Raw genomic sequence first — 11597 nt, 5'->3', positions numbered from 1 at the left:
CTCTGCCCCCTCTCCTGCTTACACACACTCTCTCTCTCAAAGTAGAAAAAAGAAATAATAATAAATAAAAAATAAAGATTATTTCAATGTCACTTTTCTTAGGAGTTCAGGAAAATATTCTGTACCTCACATGATTTGTTTTGCTTGGTATGGTGAGAGTTTTACTCTCTTATAATTTCCTAGTTCATAACCAGAGGTGGAACCATCAGTCAACATATTTGCTAATGTAATGAAGGGAAATAGAAGAGCCGGCTCTCCTGTGTTAAGTTTTCAAATTCTAGATCTTTTCCTAATTTGCTCCTTTCTATATTCTTAAGAAAGTTGTTTTGTTTTTAATTTTTTTAACCATGTCTGTTTCCTCACTTTTAAAAATGGAAGAGTAATAAGACCCAATTTATAATCTTTTGGTGAGGATTAAATGAGTTATATATAAAAAACTTAGGGGGCGCCTGGGTGGTGCAGTCGGTTGAGCGACCGACTTCAGCCAGGTCACGATCTCGCGGTCTGTGAGTTCGAGCCCCGCGTCAGGCTCTGGGCTGATGGCTCGGAGCCTGGAGCCTGTTTCCGATTCTGTGTCTCCCTCTCTCTCTGCCCCTCCCCCGTTCATGCTCTGTCTCTCTCTGTCCCCAAAATAAATAAACGTTGAAAAAAAAATTAAAAAAAAAAAACTTAGAATGACGCCTGAAACATAGTAAAAATTATATGAATGCCAGTTTTTATTTTTAATTGGAATAGAGTTTTCTTCAGAAAGCATAGAATGTGTTCAAAAATCTCAGCAAAATAGAGAAAGGATCAAGATAACCCCTCACACACATTTTGTAGAAGATGGAATTAAAAACTACCACCAATTACTAAAACAAAAGATAACTCCATAGAGTAGCGTGTAATCAACCTGAATAACATTTTCAAGTTACTGGTGAGTTAGGTGCTTTATCAGTGGAATCAGGCATTTAGTTGAGTGGGGAAGAAAATATGCTGTTACATAAATTAAAATAATTGGAGGGGTAATCATCCCCTTTGGCATTTAGATATACACAATCACTGCTGGTCTGTATACCTCGTGGAGCTGATGAAATACCCTACAGTCAATGCACAGTGGATTCTCTTACCTTTTTTTATGCCCCCCCTCAAGAAGCACTGGCCGACTATGCCTTGTTCTCAGCTCCTGAGATTGTCTATAAATGAAAGAAATAAGCTTCGGAGACCAGATGGAACATCTTTTTTAGCCTCCAATTTTTCTTTTTAATCTCTCTCTCTCTAAAGTATTTGCCTCTTCAAAATCTCTCCTCTTATGTCTCATTACCTTTGTGATATCTTCCAGTTACCTTCCTATTTTCCTCCTCTTCGTTCATCTCATGTAACTCAAGCCAAAATAACAAAAAATAGTAATAATAATGATAATAATAATAATAATAATAATATGCCATATAATATCTCTTGTAGATTAGGGAGATCAATACACGATATTCTTTGGTAAGTATATCTTTTTTGTTGCTTTCTGTTTTGGGGGTGGTTGGGTGGCTGTACATGGATCAAACCCAGTAAGTATGTCTTTTTATTAATAATTATTTTATTAATAATTATTCAAAACTCCACAACTGTGGGAACATATTGATAATGAAAAGGGGTTTTAAAAGTTAAAAACAAAACAAAACAAAAACCCCAGAATCATCTAAATTAGGTCTAACCTGTCAAAATTGCAATCTGGAAAAACCGTGAATCTGATCCACAAACTCTTGAGAGACAGTCTCAGCTCTATTTTCTTAGGTCTTCTCAGGCTACACTGGGTCTCTCCAATTACCAAAAATGTGATCACCAGCAACGTTAGCATGTTTACTACCATTGGGAGTATTGAAACACTCTTTCTCTCAGCCTCATTCTCCTCTAATACCCTAAACAATATACAACTCTGCCTAGCACTCTCAGTCTGTCTCTTTCAAAGAAACACACACCCAATGCTGAAAATAATGCAATACATCTATTCTGATGCACTTTTAGATCCTGTGACTGATGGTTCAGGGAGATATTTTTAGACAAGGGGCTCTTCCAGTATAAACAACAACTTATATATAAGTCTGGCTCCATTCCTAAATAATTTGCCAAGAAACAAGGGTTTTCAGGATGTTGTATGTACATTTTCTGAAGGAAAAATTGAAAGTGGGCAACCTGTCTGTACTCCTTCCCATCTGCTTCTCTGCACTCTGCTAGGCGAGCAACCAATATCGGTCATAAGGTCTGTTCCACCTACCCTACTGATGGATTGTTTTCTCTTTGCCTTGTTTCAAGGTTGATACTCTGAGCCAAACAGGCAGGCAGCTATGGAGGACAGGAGCACAACTTTCAAATTCTTTAGCTAATTGCCAAAGGCAGCTGAGTTCAGGAGTCCCACCTGTAGTGAGCAGCCAATTATTTATATGCTTATAAATCACCTTTTAAATATTAACAAGCCCTAATAAACCTTCGCTACTGATTACCATAGTAACTGACCATGTCACAAAGGAGAAGGAGACTACTGACATACGGACAATGGGTCAGTGGCCCTGTATCTCCTGGGATTGCCATTTTTACTCCTTCACATGAAACTATTATGTATAAGAACAACCAAAAATCACGATTAAGGGAGCATAGGACATGATGAAATGCCTGTTTCTCTTCTCCAACCCAGGGAGTCTAAAGGGAATAGAATGGGTCCAACTCTCCATAAGCTATGGGAGCAAGCTGCCCGAACTTGTTAAGTGGAAGTTCCTATGTATAGACATACAGCTGGTCTACTTAGGCCACCCGCTATCAGATACTTTATTTCCCAAAGCTTCCTGGGCTGCTGGGTTCCACCAGTCTAAAGAGATTTCCCTAATGCAGTTTGTTGTTGCAAATAGGTAAGATGCTACTTGTGGGATCCTCAGTAATATTTAGTGAGATGCAAAATGGTTTCAGATGAAAAAGAACAGATTTTTGCTCACAGCAAAGTGAAGGTACTTTCTCTCTTCTTTTAAAAGCACAGTGAGAAGGCAACCACCCGTGACCCAAAACTCTTTTTATAGTAGAGAAAGAAACCACCTTCTGCCTTGAACTGTTTTTTTCTAAACTAGATATAGGGAAGCTCACCACAAGTGGTATGGAGTATGAAATGACAGCTCAAAGAAGCTGATGGTTTCAGGGCATTAGTGAATAGTGACCTAATCAAGCAATAGAGAAATGTGATTGTAATCATTTTGCCATGACTGACCCAGAAATGGCTTTTACCATGATTTCTGAGAGATACTAGTGTTCAATAGAAAATTGAATTGACCATACTATAGAGAAGTTCCTTACCCTTCAGCAGGTGTTCAAACTGATACCTTTAACCTCCGAACTGCCTACTCGAGGGCAAAGAGCATGAGCTTTAGATTAGGATTTCTTAGTGTCACTACCATTTATGTGCCTCCCCCAGCTGAAGGATCAAAGAAATGGATGTAGGTCTTCACAAATTGTTAGATTTTGATGACAGTTATGCTGCCTTTTGTGGGGATATATTGTCCCCTCTACCTTGGGTATTCCCTGAATTGTTTTTATTATGAAGGGAGTACGGATGCAGAGGCTGCATGAGATTTGTTTTATATATCTATATATCTTTTATATACCTAACTGGATGTATGTAGATGTTATGTTGGAGTTATGGAGTGATGGGAAACTTGCCTTCTCCTGCCACTGTTACTTTCTAGGGATAGCATCTACTTCATGTTTGGCTCCTACTAGTCCTTCTTCCAATCTTCTATACCCACGAGACTGAATATTCAGATAGAGATTTAGAGTCTCTATAAAGGTGCAGAGATGAAATCAAGTCTTGGGTAGGGGTAGTATATTACAGAGAGTTGTTCACCAAATGAAATATTGTAGTATGCCTAGGGTGACTATATGAATAAAAATCCAGCGTGAGAGAAAATGTAGGACTGATGAGAGGTCAAGGGTGGATCAGTTATGTTGAAAATGCTGTCCAAATTAAAGGCTGCAAAGAATGCCTAGATGAAAGGGCAATCAACCATGTGGATTGTAGAGAAAAGTTTATAAAGGAACTTAAGGCCCATTGGTCTTCTTCCATCAGGATGGTGGTGAGGTTGGCAAGGTGAAGGAGTAATTTGTAAGTGTATGCATGACTGATTTAAGAAGAACCAAGTCACTTGAAATACCAAGGGAAAGCAGGCAAATCACCCATGTAGATAGGGATTTAACACCCTCACTCCCCAGGCCTCCTCTTCATTTGGAGTGGTCAAGTGGAAAAGGTGGAAACAAAAACAGGACTCCAACCCTACTTGTGCTTCTGAATAGGTCTTAGACATTGGCCAAGTTGTTTCTCATTTTGGGCTCCTAGATTTTGAGCCCCTCTCTATGTTCTTTATAAGGATATATGAGCCCATACCAATGTAATTAATGTGTAAATTTATGAAAGCGGAATGTCTCTAAATAAAATAGTGCCTATGTGGAAGACAATAATATTACTAATGATAATAATGGCCCCTCCTATCTTTTAGCAGTGGCTTCATATTCTCAGAATTGATGAGAAAAAGATGTTCAATAAAATACATAGAGAAATTAAAACAAGATTCTCTAGACAATATTATAAAGTGCTGAAGGAAGAAAGGCGAGTAGGAAAATTTTTAGAAGAGACTACTTAGATGCTAACAGGATAGAAAGAGAATTAGAAGAGTTGGACGTAGAATGGCAGAAATATTTACTACATGAAGATTCTGGAGACCTGATTCTAAGTCTGGTTCTGTTACTAGCTGAGTAATCTGAAACAAGTTGCTGAATCTCTTTCAGACTAGAATTTCTCATCCACTAAAAGATCTATTTTCACATGAAATTGAAAGTGGAAACTCCGTGTACAAAAAAAACAGCTTGAAGTCTTGTTAATTTCATTGAAACCTTTCTTGGCATCCTCCTGCCTCATTTCTCACTGTGGCCTTGGGTAACCTGTTTAAAAATCTAAGATTTCTTAGGATCATACAATGAAAACCAGGGAAGTGGATGGCATCTGATGGGTTGCTTTTGAAATTAAAGCACTCCTGGAAAAGTTTGAAATCCCTTAAGAAGGCAGTTGAAATGGATGTTAAAGATAAACTGAAAAAGGTAGCAGATTGTTGACTAAGCTTATTGTTGACTGTTCTGTAAACAAACATCTAGAAGCAGTATTTGCTATAAAAGAAATATAAGTTCATGGGGAAGTATTGTCTCCCAAATCAATACTCTTCTAACAAACTTTTATATAAGTGTTCAGTTGACATTTGAACAACTTAGGCTTTAATCTTTGCGAATACCCTTATACACGAATTTTTTGATAAATATAGTACAGTACTATAAATATACTTCTCTCATGATTTTCTTAATAATATGTTTTTCCTTGGCTTACTTTATTATAAGGATATAATATATAATCTATTTACTATATATATATAGCATATAATCTACATAACATACAAAATATGTGTTAATTACCTGTTTATGTTATTGGTAAGACTTCTGTTCAACAGTAGGCTATTAGTAGTTAAGTTTTGGAGGAGTGAAAAGTTATATGAAGATTTTCAACTATTTGGGGGATACCCCTGACACCAGTATTAGGATCAACTGTAGTTGGAAGAAGTGCCCCAAAAATACTCCTGAGAATAACTTGGATCAGAAGACTGAACTTTGCATATTTATTAATGTCCAATGCAGTCTGATAAAATTTGTAACTCAGAGGGGTGAAATGCCCCAACACATCCCAGGAAAATGTTGTTAGAAATACTATCTTTGCCAGTTCTTATTCAATCAGGCTTCTTGGTTCCATTCTTTCCCCTTTTGCCTAATAATTCAGTGAAGTTCCCATAGGGAAATATTGAATGCAGTGGCCCACGCCTAGCGAGAGGAAGCTGGACAGACATCTGACCAGATTCATTCAGTCTTTTGCAACCATAAGTAAAGGAGGGTTTAGAGGGTGGGTGGGACAAGTGCTCCATGGTTTTGCAATGAAATCATCGTTTCCCAAAGATTTTTGCAAAATGCTAATCAACAGTGCTTTATACAGAAAGTTCACACAGATCTTTTCTGATTTTCAGAATAGAATTGTTACTGTTTGGGGGTTTCAAAGCTATTGGGAAATTCTAAATATTTTTACCTTTTCTCTAAGGCTGAAATTTCAATTTCCAGGTTTCAATTTACCCAGTGGTCTATACAGTTCTAGATGGGCTACATAGTTGCGAGAGGAAATGGAGAAATAAATTTTGGCTGGGAAAACACATTTACATGATAGTCTTGTGACAGGTCTCATCTGTATATTGTTGATGCAGTAACAAGCCCATGAAACCACATGTTAAAATATATGTATTTTTTTTTTAATTTTTTTTTCAATGTTTATTTATTTTTGGGACAGAGAGAGACAGAGCATGAATGGGGGAGGGGCAGAGAGAGAGGGAGACACAGAATCGGAAACAGGCTCCAGGCTCTGAGCCATCAGCCCAGAGCCTGACGCGGGGCTCGAACTCACGGACCGCGAGATCGTGACCTGGCTGAAGTCAGACGCTTAACCGACTGCGCCACCCAGGCGCCCCTAAAATATACGTATTTTAATCTTGAGAGGTATTTTAAATCCTCTGAATTTTAGAAGTCTACTCAAATATTTCAAGTTTCTGTAACACCCGGTTTTGTTGGTTTTCAGATCAGATGCTTTCAGTAAGGATTATAAATCAGATAATTTGGCTGAAATCTCCCTTTGTTATACCCTTTTGTCATGATCTTGGAAAGTCAGTTTATTTTATGGCTGTTATCTGAAGGGGCCAATGAGTAAAAGGAACTGGCATTCTCTGTCTTTATTGAGGTATCATTGACACACAATATCATATGAGTTTCAGGTACACAACATAGTGATTCAACATTTTTATACATTTTAAAATGATCATCACAGTAAGTCTAGTTACCATCTGTCACCATACAAAGTTAATATAATGTTATTGACAATTCCTCATGCTGTTTGTAACATTCCCATGACTTACTGATTTTATAATTGGCAGTTTGTACTTTTTTTTTTTTTTTTTTTGAAATAGGGAGCATGCTCTCACAAGTAGGGGAGGGGCAGAGAGAGGATCCCAGGCAGGCTCTTTGCTGCCAGTTCACCCATTTCACCTTCTACCTGCTTCCCTTTGGCAACCACCAGTATATTCTCTGTGTTCATGAATCTGGGTTTTATTTTATTTTGATTTTTACATTCCACATGTAAGGGAAATCATGCAGTATTTGTCTTTCTCTGAGTTATTTCACTTAGTGTAATACCCTCAAGTTGCAACCATATTCTCTCAAATGTCAAGATTTCATTATTTTTATGGTTGAGTAGTATTCCATTATACATGCATATATATATAGCCACATTTATATATATATACATACATACATACATACATATACATATACATATATATATATATATATATATAGCCACATTTATATATATATAATGGTACATATAACTCTTCAAATTAATGTTTTCATTTTCTTCAGCTAGGTACCCAGTAGTGCAATTGCTACATAACATGGTAGTTCTATTTTTAATTTTTGTGAGGAACTTCCAAAGTGTTTTGTATAGTGGCTGTACCAGTTTATAATACTACTAACAGTGCACAAAGGTCCTCTCTTTACCACATCCTCACCAGCACTTGTTATTTCTTGTCCTTTTTTTTCTAATAGCTATTCTGACATGTTTAAGTTTATATCTCATTGTAGTTTTGATTTGCATTTGACTAGTGGTTTGTAATGACTAGTGATATTGAGCATCTTTTCCTTTGCCAGTTGGCCATAGTATGTCTTCTTCGGCAAAACGTGTATTCATAGCCTCTGGCCATTTTAAATTGGGTTATTTTTTGTGAGTGTTATTGAGTTACATGTGTTTTATTTTTTTATAACTTTTCGATATTAACTCCTTATTGGATATATGATTTGCAGATATCTCCTTCCATCCATAATCCATAAAGTTGCCTTTTCATTTTGTTAATGGTTTCCTTCACTGTGAAAAAGGTTTTTAGTTTGATGTAGTCCCATTAGTTTATTTTTGCTTTTATGCCCTTGCCTTTGGAATCAGATGAAAAAAACAAAAACAAATAATATAACAACAACAAAAAAAAATTGCTAACACTGATGCTAAGGAGCTTACTATCTATGTTTTCTTCTAGGGGTTTGTGGGTTTTGGTGTTACATTCAAGTCTTCAATACATTTTATTTTTTGTAGATGGTATAAGATAGTAGTACAGAGTATTCTTTTGCATGTGACTGTCCAGTTTTCCCGGCACCATTTATTGAAAAGACTATTTTTCCCCACTGTATATTCTTACCAACTTTGTTGTAAATAATTGACCATATATGCATAGAATTGTTTCCACGTTTTCTATATTGTTTCATTGATTTATATGTTTGTTTCAATACCAATACCATAGTGTCGTCATTACTATAACATAATTTGCAATCAGTATAATACTCTGACTTTGTTCTTCTTTCTCAAGATTATTTTGGCTGTTTGAGGTCTTTTGTGGTTTCATATAAAGATTACAATTACTTGCTCTAGTTCTGTAAAAAATACCATTGGAGTTTTGATAACAGTTTTGTTGAATATGTAAATTCTTTGGGTAATGTAGACATTTTAATAATATTATTTCTTTCAATGCATGAATCCAGAAATTCTTTGGAGTTGTTTGTGTGTCTTCTTCAATTTCTTTCATCAGTGTCTTATAGTTTTCAGTGTATAGATATTTCACTTCCTTGGTTAAATTTATTACTGGGTATTTTTTAATGCAATTGTAAATGGGATTTTTTTTTTGTAATTTATATTTCTGATAGTTTTATAATAGGGTATAGAAATGCAAGAAATTTTTATATAGTAATTTGTTATTCTGATACGTCACTGAGTTCATTTATTAGTTCTGACATTTGTGTGTGTGTGTGTGTGTGTGTGTGTGTGTGTGTGTGTGTGTGTGAAATCTTTCCTGTTTTGTGTATAGCATCCTGTCATCTATAAATTGTGACAGGTTGACTTCTTTCTTTCTAATTTCTATCCTTTTTATTTCCTTTTCTTGCATAATTGGTGTTGCTAGCACTTCCAGTACTATATTGAGTAACAGTGACAAGAATGGGCATCCTTATCTTCTTACTGATCTTACAGGAAAAGCTTTTATCTTTTTACCATTGAGTATGATATTAGCTGTGGGTTTGTCATATATGACTTATAGTGTATTGAGGCACAATCCCTCTATATGTACTTTGTTGAGATTATTTATTCTAACTGGATGTCAAATTTTGCCAAATGCTTTTTCTTCAATTTAGGAGGAACATATGATTTTCATTTATCATTTAGTTAATGTGGTGTATTTGTTGATTAATTTGTGAATGTTGAACAATCCTTGCCTCCCTGGAACAAATTCTATTTGATCATATGCATGATACTTCTAAAGTATTGTTTAATTTGGCTTGCTATTATTTTGTGTTGAGGACTTTCGCACCTATATTCATCAAGGATATTGGCATGGAATTTTTTTTGTGTGTGTGTGTGGTATCCTTATGTGATTTGGGTATCAGGGTAGTATTGGCCTCATAATGAATTTAGTAACATTCCCTCTTCAAGTTTTTGGGAGCCTTTGAGAACAATAGGTAGTAAATCTTCTCTGAATGTTTCCTAGAATATACCAGTGAAACTGGCCCTGGACTTTTGTTTGTTTGTAGAGTTTTGGTTATTGATTCAATCTCCTTGTTATTAATCTGTCTATTCAGATTTTGCACTTCTTCATTATTCAGTTTTGTAAAATTATAAATTTATTCTAGGTTATCTAAGCTGTTGTTTGAAGTATTGTCTCATGATCTTTTGTATATCTTTCTTTGGTATTGGTTACAACTTCTATCTAATTTCTGATTTTATTTATTTCAGCCCTCTCTAATTCTTTACGTGTCTAGTTAAAGATTTCAAAATTTTTGTTTACTTTTAAAAAAGAAAGTATTATGTTTCATTGTACTTTTCTGTTATCTTTTTAGCCTCTACTTCATTTATTTCTGCTTTGATCTTTATTACTTCCCTCTACTAGGTTTCCTATACTAGTAGATTCACAGGTATGTGTAAATCAAACTTTGAGATTTTTCTCGTTTCTTGACGTCAGTCTATATCAGTATGAACTTCCATTTTAGAACTGTTTTTGCTTAATCCCACAGATTTTGATATGCTATATTTGTGTTTTCATTTGCCTATAGGTATATTTTGATTTATTCTTTGATTTCTTCCATGACTCACTAGCTGTTTAGTAACGTATTATTTATTCTCCATGTATTTGTAGGTTCTCCAGTTTTCTTCTTGTAATTGTTTTTTGATTTCACATCATTGTGGTTGGAAGAGATGTTTGATATTATTTCAAACTTCTTCAATTTATTAAGATTTGTTTTATGACCTAACTCGTGATCTATATTGCAGAATGCTCCATGTGTATCTGAAAAGATTGTGTTCTGCTTTTGGATTGAATGTCCAGTGTATATCTATTTAATTCATCTTGTCTAATGTTGCTTAAAGCCATTGTTTTCTGTCTAGATGATCTGGGTTTTTTTGATGTAAGTGGGTGTCAAAGTCCCCTACTGTTATTGTATTGCTGTCACCTCCTCCTTTTATGTCCACTAATATTTGCTTTAGATATTTTGGTGTTCTTATATTGGATGCATATATATTTATATATGTTATATCTTCATGCTGGCTTGACCCCTTTATCTCTATGTAGTGCTTCTCCTTGTCTTTTATTATAGTGCATTTTAAAATCTATTGTGCTGGATGTGAGTATAGCATTACCAGCTTTTATTATTTGTTTGTTTCCATTTGGATGCAATATCTTTTTCGATCCGATTACTTTCATTATGTTTGTGTCCTTACTTTTCAAGTGAGTCAATTGTAGCAGACAGTATATAGATGTACAATAAAACCTTGGTTTGCAAGAATAATTCATTCTAGAAACATGCTTGTGATCCATCCTGGAAACATGCTTTTAATCCAAAGCACTTGTATATCAAAGCGAATATCAAGAATCATTGTCTCAGTTGTGATCATGTGATATTCAGCATCATGTAGTATTCATATTGCAAGGCATCACTCATTTATTTAAAACACTCGTCTTGCAGAATGCTTGCAGAACATGTTCCTCGCAATCCAAGGTTTTATATGTTTTGTTTTTTCAATCCAGTCAGCCACCTTATGTCTTTTGACTGGGGAATTCGGTTTATTTACATATAAAGTAATTATTGTTAGGTATGTATTTATTGCAATTTTGTTAATTGCTTGGTGGCTGTTTTCATAGTTTTTATAGCTTTTCTTTGTTCATTTCTTATGTTTAGATAACCTTCCCATTTTTCCTCTGTGTATTTGCTCTACATTTTTGCTTTGAGTCACCATGAGGGTTACATATATCTATGTCTATATCTGTATTTATATCTATTTATATCCTCTATCTCTATCCCTATCTCTACCTCTATGTATCCATCTATATCTAATCTATGTATATCAGCCAAAGTTGATAGCAACTTATATTTGAACACATTCCAAAACTCTACATTTTTACTCTTCCTGTTTTATATTT

Source organism: Herpailurus yagouaroundi, unplaced genomic scaffold (genome assembly GCF_014898765.1).
Source record: "Herpailurus yagouaroundi ecotype Mexico unplaced genomic scaffold, PumYag 162, whole genome shotgun sequence".
Taxonomy (NCBI): domain Eukaryota; kingdom Metazoa; phylum Chordata; class Mammalia; order Carnivora; family Felidae; genus Herpailurus; species Herpailurus yagouaroundi.
This window is presented reverse-complemented; position numbering follows the sequence as displayed.